The sequence below is a fragment of the Cervus elaphus genome, chromosome 4 (assembly GCF_910594005.1).
Source record: "Cervus elaphus chromosome 4, mCerEla1.1, whole genome shotgun sequence".
Lineage (NCBI taxonomy): Eukaryota > Metazoa > Chordata > Mammalia > Artiodactyla > Cervidae > Cervus > Cervus elaphus.
This window is the reverse complement of record NC_057818.1, coordinates 45,271,619-45,283,798: the sequence shown is the minus strand read 5'-3', so window position 1 is coordinate 45,283,798 and position 12,180 is coordinate 45,271,619. Positions and strand designations below refer to the sequence as shown.

Sequence of the window (12,180 nt, the reverse complement as noted above, 5' to 3'; positions counted from 1 at the left end):
GGGCCTTCTACCATCCCTGGCCAGTGCTCCTCAGGACTGCCAAGGCCATAACAGACCAGGAGGGAATGAGTAACTCCACAGAGCAGAGGACATGGGGGACACATGACAGTGAATGCAGCGTGTATAGATTGTGGATTAGAACATGGAACCCAAAATGACATTAATGGACAACCTGGTTAAAACCAAATATAGTGTGAGGTTTAGTTATTAGTAATCATCTAATATTGTTTCTCAGTTTTGAGAAATATTTGTAACTGTTCAATAAATCAAAAATTATCCCAAATTAATTAAAATTTTATTTTATAAACAGCTTGCATAAGAAAAGGGTTACATGTGCTGCATTCCTGCATTCAACCTAACCAGCTCTTCACCCTGATGTCACTAAATGTCCCCACGGTCCAGGGACGTCTCAGAGGATCCTGTGGCACCCTTGGAAGGGCACTGGGTTGGATCCATAGCAGCCACCTGTGTTACTTGGCACTCCAAACCCTGGCTCCTCTCCTCACAGCACTGCAGAGGGCATTGGGGGCAGTGTCTTCTGAAGGACAGGAGGCACGGGATACACGGGCAACGGTCCCACCACACGGAAGTCCTACCGCCATAGACAAAGAGCCAGCATGTGCAGCCTGGGCCTTGTGGTGTTCACCTCCCTGCCCAGGAACCTCTGAGACACATCTGCAGCCACCTGAGCCCCTCAGGGGGTGACCTTCAGAGAGGTGGCCCCCAGGTAGCAGGAGCCATGATGAGAAGAGGCTCCATGGTGTTCAGCTGACACTGCAGCTCAGTACTTGGTGCCTCTTTGCCAAAAGCAGTTACTGGATGTGAATCCTATTTGGTAAAAGGTTCTGGCTGTGGTCATGCCTTGTGTCCCAACTCAGTTCTGGCCCTCAGCAAACCTTATTTCACCACAGGTGACCCAGAGAAAGTTCAGTCAGATGCCTCCAGTGAAAAACAACCTGATTCTGCTAACCAGAAAGTCATAGAGAGATGGAAGCAAGCTTTCAGTGCCAAGACAGAAATAACAGGACGGGGCCAAGCCCCAAAGCAAAGGCCCTAGATCTAGCAGTAGCAGAAGTCATTAATGCAATGAAGAGCTCATGGATAAATGCACTGCTTTAGTGTTACCATCGTAACCAGGAAGTTTCTTCGCAATTTCTTCTTACAAAATAATGTATAACACTGACTACTATTCCGAAGGTATAATACATTTATAATCATCCTTAAGCTGGCCATGCTCATGGAATCAGAACACAGGATACCCAGCTGGGGTTTCAAACACAGGCTTCTGAAGGGGTCCACCTGGAATGGGAAAATGTTCTTTTATGTGCCCCAAGGGGGTAACCCCAGAAAGCTACAGGACTCAAAAGATCCTGAGGAGCACTCAAAAGACAAAAGAGTTGACAGAAACACAGCTTACACTCTGAAAGAAAGCACACACATGGATTTATCATGTCCATTCCCAGGTTACTGAGGTAACTGCAAACTCACTACTTTGGATAGACAAATATGCCCCACTTGTAAAGTCTGCAAAACTTCACACAGCCCCCTGTATCTGGGCAGCCAGGGCACAGAAACTAGCATGGTCAACACAACACAGCCAGGTGAAGAGGCCCTGCTGATGATAGCAGGACAAGGGCAAGCCCATATAGCAGGACATCACCACTGCCTCCACCACAAAGGCAGCTCTGAGCAGACACACAGGTCTGACCCAGATTCAGGAGCATCTTCCACACTCAATCCATGAGGAAACAGCCCATCCTACGTTCTTCCAGGAGAGGCACAGAAGGAATAATAATAAATCAGATAAATACCAAAATGATTTTGGTCTACCTGTTCAAGGGAAAATATTAGAGCAAAGCCCTAAAGGATTTCTGAGGAAGCCCAGAACTAAGAACAGCCCTGATGAGGCTTCCCTGGTGGCCCAGTCATGAAGAATCCATCTTCCAATGCAGGAGACACTAGTTGGATATCTGGCTGGGAAACTAAGATGCCACATGTCATAATGTAACTAAAACTCATGTGCCACAACTAAAGAGAAGACTGAGCGCTGCAACAAAAGATCCCACATGCTGCCACTACAAAGATCCTGTGTGCCACAACTAAGCCCCAGTGGAGCTGAGCATAAATAAATAAATAGATTTAAAGAAGAGGGAAACGGTGATGGTGCTTGCTTCAGCAGCACATATACTAAAACTGCAACAACACAGAGAGGATAGCATGGCTCCTGCACAAGAATAACATCCAAATTTGTGAAGCATTCAATGTTTTCTCATGTGTATAACAGACAACTAGCAAGAAGCTGCTATGTAGCACAGACAGCCCAGCCTAGCTCTCTGTGACAATCTAGAGGGTTGGAGGAGAGGTTCAAGAGGGAGATGATATATATGTATGTATATGTGTATATATATATATATACACATAATTATGACTGATTCACATTGATGTACAGCAGAGACCACTGCACCACTGTAAATCAATTATCTTCCAATAGAAAGAAACAAAATTAAATTTAAAAAAAAGAAGAGATACAGAGATCTTGCCAATGGCCAGGGAGGACAAGTCAAGGCAGGATTTAAGCTGATCATCAAATCCAGGGAGACTTTGCACTATGGTATAATATGGTGCCCAGCTGTGTGGTTGCAATACAGGCTTACAAAACATTCTATTCCTAAACTGTCTGATTGCTTTGAAGTGGAAAATAAAATGTGAAAAATAAATTCTCCTCTCCCTCACAATATGCCGTGAAAAAGATAGTAATGGAATTTAAAACTATGACCCCATATGGACAAAGGGAATAATATGGGGTTATCACCAGATGATGAAATAGAACACATTTTCAGAGAAGAGAAAGCACAGAAAGACATAGTTACTATGGGCAGAGAAAGCCACATATAGCAAATAAAGCAGAGCACATTTTTCCCACATAATTCCAAAGAGCTCTGGGCTACAGAGACACTGGGCACTGCAGTGGGTAAGTGTAAGTACAACTGCAGATCTGAAAAGAGATAACCGATGTGAAATTTCTACATGAAATCACTGAAATCTAACCCTCTGCCCCACCTCTTTCATTTACAGAACACCTACATTCAGATAAACATCCTCCAAGAAGGAAGCTGGAGAGCCAGCGTGATGTAATGGTTAAGATCAGGGACCCTAGAGGTACACTTCATGGTTCCAAATTGTTTGCATTCAAAACAAGCATTTCCAACAGCACCGCTATAAGCTAGAACATAACAGAAAACCATCTTCAAATTTCTAAAGCAAATTTAGAATTTCATCCCTAGGAAGGTATCAATCCAAGTATGTAAGAACCAATTACAAGGTGGTCCTAAGATGGTAGAGGAATAGGACGGGGAGACCACTTTCTCCCCCACAAATTCATCGAAAAAACATTTGAATGCCGAGTAAATTCCACAGAACAACTCTGAATGCTGGCAGAGGACATCAGGCACCCAGAAAGGCAGCCCATTGTCTTCGAAAGGAGGTAGGACAAAATATAAAAGATAAAAAGAGAGACAAAAGAGGTAGGGATGGAGATCCATCCTGGGAAGGGAGTCTTTAAAAAAAAAAATGAGAGAGAAGTTTCCAAACACTAGGAAACACTTTCTCCGGCGGGTCTGCGATGAGCCTTGGAATCTCAGAGGGCAAAGTAATTGGGAAGAAAAATAAATAAATAATTAAAACCCACAGATTAGGTGTCTAACAGCAACTCCCAGTGGAGCAGCAGCCCAGATGCTCGAATGCCCCACTAGTAAGCGGGGGAGGGACAGGGAGGAGCGGGCTGCATTGCTTAGGGTAAGGACTGGGCCTGAATGCCCTGAGGGCAATCTGAGGGAACTAGCTTGAGATGGCAGTCCAGACTGGGATAGCTATCCACGAAAAGCCCTAACCTAAGACACCGCCAGGCACGCTCACAGAACAAAGAACTGAGCAGAGCTAGCCAGCTGCGGACTGGCCTATCCCCCGCTGGAGACAGGCAGGCGAGGGCAGCCAGAGCCAGAAGAGGGCAACTGCAGCCCCAGAGAGGCATCCGATACCAAACTGCAAGCAGACTTGCCGCTAACCAAGACTTCTTGGGATCCTGGACAGTCGACATCCGCCTGGAGGGTCACAGCCAGAGACCAGCTCCCCAGAAGAAACACAAGGCACATTTGAGAAGGCGTGCCCATTGTACACTAAGAAAACCTAGCAGCTGGGACGGGGAGGGGATAAGTTGCAGCCTTCAAATGGGGGCAACTCCATGCGCCAAGCACCTAGTCACCTGAGCTGCTTGGACCTGAGACGGGGGCAAAACGCAGGCCCAACCAAGTCTGCGCCTTTGTGGAGTACCCGAGAACCTGAACCTGAGCGGCTTAGGCCTGGGAAGTGCATGCAAACCAGGGCCAACCTCAGACAGTTCCCGGCAGAGAAACCTAGAGTCTAAGCAGTGTAGATTAGTAAAGCACACACGCCAGGAGGGGGGCAAACCCAGTGTGGCTGAATCACTGGGAGCACACGCCAGTGATGTTTGTTCGCAGTGTTCCTCCCTTCCCAAAGCACGACTGAACAAGTGAGCCTAAAAAAAGTGTCCACCACCGCCCCCTTGTGGCAGGGTGGAAATTAGACACTGAAGAGACCAGCAAACAGAAGAAGCTAAAACAAACAGAGGGAACCGCTTTGGAAGTGACAGGAGCAATAGATTAAAACCCTGTAGCTAGCACAGACTACTTAGGAAGGGGCCTATAGATCCTGAGAAGTTCAAGCTGGACCAAGGAACTATCTGAAAATGAACTGACCCCACACTGTCTGCAACAGCTCCAGAGAAAGTCTCAGATATATTTTTACTATTAACATTTTTTAAATTAAAAAAAATTTTTTAATTTAATTTTTTTAAGTACCCATTACTCCCTTAATTTTCATTTTTGTAACCTACTATTACCTTGCAAAAAAAAAAGACCCTATTTTTAAAGCAAACTTCATATATATATATGTCTGTGTGTGTATGTATATATATTTTATAATCTTTGTTACTTTGTGTTTTTTTTTTTAGTTGTTATTGTTTGGTTGTTTTTGGTTTTGGGGTTTTTTGTTTGTTTGTTTTGTTTTGTTTTTAATATTGTATTTTTGAGAATCTAACCTCTACTCTAGATTTTTAATCTTTGCTTTTTGGTATTTGTTATCAACTTTGTACCTTTAAGAAGCCAATCTTCAGTACCCATTTTCGCTTGGGAGAGAGATCACTGGCCTAATTGCTCTCTCCCCCTTTTGACTCTCCTTTTTCTCCACCAGGTCACCTCTATATACCCCCTTCCCCTTTTCTTCTCTACCCAACTCAGTGAATATCTTTGTGTGTTCTGGGCTGTGGAGAACACTTAGGGAACTGATTACTGGCTGGATCTATCTCTCTCCTTTTGATTCCCCCTTTTTCCTCCTGGCCACCTCTGTCTCCTCCCTCCCTCTTCTCTTCTCTGTGTAACTCCGTGAACATCTCTGAAGGGTCCACACTGTGGAAAGTACATAGGGAAGTGATTACTAGCTAGCTTGCTCTCTCCCGTTTTGATTCCCCCTCGTCTCTTCCTGGCCACCTCTATCTCCTTCCTCCCTCTTCTCTTCTCCATGTAATTCTGTGTACCTCTCCAGGTGTCCCTCACTGTGGAGAAACTTTTCAGCATTAACCTAGATGTTTTATCATTGGTGCTGTATAGATGAAGAAGTCTTGAGGCTACCGTAAGAATAAGGCTGAAAACCAGAGGCAGGAGGCTTAAGTCCAAATCCTGAGAACACCAGAGAACTCCTGAATCCAGGGAGCATTAAACGATAGGAGTTCATCAAACGCCTCCATACCTACACTAAAACCAAGCACCACCCAAGGCCAACAAGCTCCAGAGCAAGACATACCATGCAAATAATCCAGCAACACAGGAACATAACCCTGAGCCTCAATATACAGGCTGACCAAAGTCACACCAAACCCATAGGCACCCAAAAACTCACTACTGGACACTTCATTGCACTCCAGAGAGAAGAAATCCAACTCTACCCACCAGAACACTGACACAAGCTTCCCTAACCAGGAAACCTCGACAAGCCACCCATCCAACCCCACCCACAGCGAGGAATCTCCACAATAAAGAGGAGCCACAAACTGCCAGAATACAGAAAGGCCACCCAAAACACAGCAATATAAACAAGATGAAAAGGCAGAGAAATACCCAGCAGGTAAAGCAACAGGATAAATGCCCACCAAACCAAACAAAAGAAGGAGAGATAGGGAATCTACCTGATAAAGAATTCCAAAAAATGATAGTGAAAATGATCCAAAATTTTGAAAACAAATTGGAGTTACAGATAAATAGCCTGGAGACAATGATCGAGAAGATGCAAGAAAGGTTTAACAAGGACCTAGAAGAAATAAAAAAAGAGTCAATATATAATGAATAATGCAATAAATGAGATAAAAAACACTCTGGAGGGAACCAACAGTAGAATAACAGAGGCAGAAGATAGCATAAGTGAGGTAGACGACAGAATGGCTGAAATAAATGAAACAGAGAGGAAAAAAGAAAAAAGAATTAAAAGAAATGAGGACAACCTTAGAGACTTCTGGGACAATTTTAACACCCCAACATTCGAATCATAGGAGTCCCAGAAGAAGAAGACAAAAAGAAAGGCCATGAGAAAATACTCGAGGAGATAAAAGTTGAAAACTTCCCTAAAATGAGGAAGGAAATAATCACCCAGGTCCAACAAACGCAGAGACTCCCAAACAGGATGAACCCAAGGCAAAACACCCCGACACATATTAATCAAATTAACAAAGATCAAATACAAACAACAAATATTAAAAGCAGCAAGGGAAAAACAACAAATAACACACAAGGGGGTGCCCATAAGGATAACAGCTGATCTTTCAATAGAAATACTTCAGGCCAGAAGGGAATGGCAGGATATAATTAAAGTAATGAAAGAAAATAACCTACAGCCCAGATTACTGTACCCAGCAAGGATCTCATTCAAATATGAAGGAGAAATCAAAAGCTTTACAGACAAGCAAAAGCTGAGAGAATTCAGCACCACCAAACCAGCTCTCCAACAAATGCTAAAGGATCTTCTCTAGACAGGAAACACAGAAAGGGTATATAAACGTGAACCTAAAACAACAAAGTAAATGGCAATGGGATCATACTTATCAATAATTACCTTAAATGTAAATGGGTTGAATGCCCCAACCAAAAGACAAAGACTGGCTAAATGGATACAAAACAAGACCCCTATATATGTTGTCTACAAGAGACCCACTTTGAAACAAGGGACACATACAGACTGAAAGTGAAGGGCTGGAAAAGATATTCCATGCAAATAGAGACCAAAAGAAGCAGGAGTAGCAATACTCATATCAGATAAAATAGACTTTAAAACAAAGGCTGTGAAAAGAGACAAAGATGGACACTATATAATGATCAAAGGATCAATCCAAGAAGAAGATATAACAATCATAAATATATATGCATCCAACATAGGAGCACCACAATATGTTAGACAAATGCTAACAAGTATGAAAGGGGAAATTAACAATAACACAATAATAGTGGGAGATTTTCATACCCCACTCACACCTATGGATAGAGCAACTAAACAGAAAATTAGCAAGGAAACACAAGTTTTAAAAGATACAATAGACCAGTTATACCTAATTGATATCTACAGGGCATTTCACCCCAAAACAATGATTTTCACCTTTTTTGCAAGTGCGCACAGAACCTTCTCCAGGATAGATTACATCCTGGGCCATAAATCTAGCCTTAGTAAATTCAAAAAAATTGAAGTCATTCCAAGCACCTTTTCTGACCACAATGTAGCAAGATTAGATCTCAATTACAGGAGAAAAACTATTAAAAATTCCAACATATGGAGGCTGAACAACACGCTACTGAATAACCAACAAATCACAGAAGAAATCATAAAAGAACTCAAAATATGCATAGAAACGAATGAAAATGAAAACACAACAACCCAAAACTTATGGGACACTGTAAAAGCAGTGTTAAGGGGAAGGTTCATAGCATTACAGGCTTACCTCAAGAAACAAGAAAAAAGTCAAATAAATAACCTAACTCTACACCTAAAGCAACTTGAAAAGGAAGACACTATGAACCCCAGGGTTAGTAGAAGGAAAGAAATCTTAAAAACTAAGGCAAAAATAAATGCAAAAGAAACAAAAGAGACCATAGCAAAAATCAACAAAACCAAAAGCTGGTTCTTTGAGAAGATAAATAAAACTGACAAACCATTAGCCAGACCCGTCAAGAAACAAAGGGAGAAAAAGCAAATCTACAAAATTAGAAATGAAAATGGAGAGATCACAACAGATAACGCAAATAAAAAGGGTCATAAGATACTATTATCAGCAACTATATGCCAATAAAATGAACAACTTGGAAGAAATGGACAAATTCCTAGAAAAGTACAACTTTAAAAATTGAACCAGGAAGAAATAGAAAATCTTAACAGATCCATCACAAGCACGGAAATTGAAACTGTAATCAGAAATTTTCCAACAAACAAAAGCCCAGGACCAGATGGCTTCACAGCTGAATTCTACCAAAAATTTAGAGAGGAGCTAACACCTATCCTACTCAAACTCTTCCAGAAAATTGCAGAGGAAGGTAAGCTTCCAAACTGATTCTATGTGGCCACCATCACCCTAATTCCAAAACCAGACAAAGATGCCACAAAAAAAGAAAACTACAGGCCAATATCACTGATGAACATAGATGCAAACATCATTAACAAAATTCTAGCAAACAGATTCCAACAACATACTAAAAAGGCCATACATCGTGACCTAATGGGCTTTATCCCAGGGATGCAAGGATTCTTTAATATCTGCAAATCAATGTAATACACCACATTAACAAATTGAAAGATAAAAACCATATTATTATCTCAATAGATGCAGAGAAAGCCTTTGACAAAATTCAACATCCATTTATGATAATAATAATAAAAAAAAAACCTCCAGAAAGCAGGAATAGAAGGAACATACCTCAACATAGTAAAAGCTATATATGACAAACCCTCAGCAAACATTATCCTCAATGATGAAAAGTTGAAAGCATTTCCCCTAAAGTCAGGAACAAGACAAGGGTGCGCACTCTCACCACTACTATTCAACATAGTTTTGGAAGTTTTGGCCACAGCAATCAGAGAAGAAAAAGAAATAAAAGAAATCGAGATAGGAAAAGAAGAAGTAAAACTCTCACTGTTTGCAGATGATGATCCTCTATATAGAAAGCCCTAAAGACACAAGCAGAAAATTACTAATCAGTGAATATAGTAAAGTTGCAGGATAAAAAATTAACACAGAGAAATCCCTTGCATTCCTATACACTAACAGTGAGAAAACAGAAAGAGAAATTAAGGAAACAATTCCATTCACCATTGCAACAAAAAAAAAAAAATAAAATAAAATACTTAGGAATGCTGCTGCTGCTGCTGCTGCTTCTAAGTCGCTTCAGTCGTGTCTGACTCCATGTGACCCCATAGATGGCAGCCCACCAGGCTCCCCCATCCCTGGGATTCTCCAGGCAAGAGTACTGGAGTGGGGTGCCATTGCCTTCTCCAATATTTAGGAATATATCTACCTAAAGAAACAAAAGATCTATATATAGAAAACTATAAAACACTGGTGAAAGAAATCAAAGAGGACACAAACAGATGGAGAACTATACTGTGTTCATGAATCGGAAGACTCAATATTGTGAAAATGTGTATAATACCCAACGCAATCTATAGATTCAATGCAATCCCCATCAAGCTACCAACGGTATTTTTCACAGAACTAAGAACAAATAATTTCACAGTTTGTATGGAAACATAAAAAACCTTGAATAGCCAAAGTAATCTTGAGAAAGAAGAATGGAACTGGAGGAATCAACCTGCCTGACTTCAGGCTCTACTACAAAGCTACAGTCATCAAGACAGTATGGTACTGGCACAAAGGCAGAAATATAGATCAATGGAAGAAAATAGAAAGCCCAGAGATAAATCCACACACCTATGGACACCTGATTTTTGACAAAGGAGGCAAGAATATACAATGGAGAAAAGACAATCTCTTTAACAAGTGGTGCTGGGAAAACTGGTCAACCACTTGTAAAAGAATGAAACTAGAACACTTTCTCACACCATACACAAAAATAAACTCAAAATGGATTAAATTTCTAAACATAAGACCAGAAACTATTAAACTCCTAGAGGAAAATATAGGCAAAACACTCTCTGACATAAATCACAGCAAGATCCTCTATGACCCACCTCCCAGAATGTTGGACATAAAAGCAAAAATAAACAAATGGGACCTAATTAAACTTAAAAGTTTTTGCACGACAAAGGAAACTATAAGCAAGGTGAAAAGACAGCCTTCAGAATGAGTGAGAATAATAGCAAACAAAGCAATGGACAAAGAATTAATCTCAAAAATATACAAGCAACTCCTGCAGCTCAATTCCAGAAAAATAAAAGACCCAATCAAAAAGTGGGCCAAAGAACTAAACAGACATTTCTCCAAAGAAGACATACAGATGGCTAACAAACATGAAAGGATACTCAACATCACTTATTATCAGAGAAATGCAAATCAAAACCACAAGGAGGTACCACTTCACACCAGTCAGAATGGCTGCTATCCAAAAGTCTACAAGCAATAAATGCTGGAGAGGGTGTGGAGAAAAGGCAACCCTCTTACACTGTTGGTGGGAAGGCAAACTAGTACAGCCACTATGGAGAACAGTGTGGAGTTTCCTTAAAAAACTGGAAATAGAACTGCCATATGACCTAGCAATTCCACTGCTGGGCATACACACAGAGGAAACCAGAATTGAAAGAGACGCATATACCCCAATGTTCATGGTGGCACTGTTTATAATAGCCAGGACATGGAAGCAACCTAGATGTCCATCAGCAGATGAATGGATAAGAAATCTGTGGTACATATACACCATGGAATATTACTCAGCCATTAAAAAGAATACATTTGAATCAGCTCTAATGAGGTGGATGAAACTGGAGCCTAGTATACAGAGTGATGTAAGCCAGAAAGATAAACACTAATACAGTATACTAACACTATATATGGAATTTAGAAAGATCGTAATGATAACCCTGTGTGTGAGACAGCAAGAGAGACACAAATGTATTGAATAGTCTTTTGGATTCTGTGGGAGAGGGTGAGGGTGGGATGATATGGGAGAATGGCATTGAAACATGTAAATTATCATATGTGAAACGAATCGCCAGTCCAGGTTCCATACATGAGACAGGGTGCTCAGGGCTGGTGCACTGGGATGACCCAGAGGGATGGAATGGAGAGGGTGGTGTTAGGGGGGTTCAGGATGGGGAACACATGTACACCCATGGAGGATTCAAGTCAATGTATGGCAAAAGCAATACAATATTGTAAAGTAAAATAAATAATTAATTTTTTTAAAAGTAAGAATCAATTAATTGTCCTTCCTTGCATCTTCTCTCAGGGACATATAAGAGGATGTACCTCACTAACATGAAAGAACAGACCAAGAAAGGAGAAGACATCTGAATTCCCAAGATGAACTGGAGGGAAATTCCAGGACAACCACTACACTGGGTTTGGAAAGTCATCAGTCCAGACTGAAGTCCAGAAGAAGGGGTGGCTCCAGGTGATATCACTCTAGAGAGGTAAAAGGTAGATCAATAGATTGCTTTAGTATCTGATCAAGGGAAGAAGAGTTTTCATTTTTTCTTAAAGGATTTGGGTTAATTCATATACATGTAGATAATAAGAAAGTATGAGCAAGGCTAATATAACAATGTATAAAATTTTTTTTTCTTTCAAAAAGTTAGTTTATTCTAAGAATGGAAGAATGCAAACATAGCTTAGCATTACAAATAGACACACTTCATTGCATAAATACAACCAGGGAGGACTCTAAGGTGTCTTCCCAGAACAGACACCATGTCCTCCACATGCCTCTTGTCTGTAGAAAAACTTTCATCTCCTAGGCCTTTGCCGAAATTCAAAGAGTACATTTAATCAGAGATGTGAGAAAATGCAGACAGAGAGAAAAACAGTCAAGTAAGATAATATAATAATAGTTTTTCCATAAAACAAAGTCAAGGACCTTTATTTACTCTTCAAGAGATATAGATAATTTCTGAGCTATG

At 40.9% G+C, this 12,180-nt stretch overlaps 1 non-coding gene across 1 annotated transcript; it reads left to right on the top strand.

Annotated features, from left to right (window-relative positions):
- Nucleotides 1-2,163: 2,163 nt before the first annotated feature.
- Nucleotides 2,164-2,269, top strand: LOC122692937. The gene has a single exon (XR_006340749.1). It is a non-coding gene; the product is annotated as a U6 spliceosomal RNA (small nuclear RNA).
- The last annotated feature ends 9,911 nt before the right edge of the window (nt 2,270-12,180 follow it).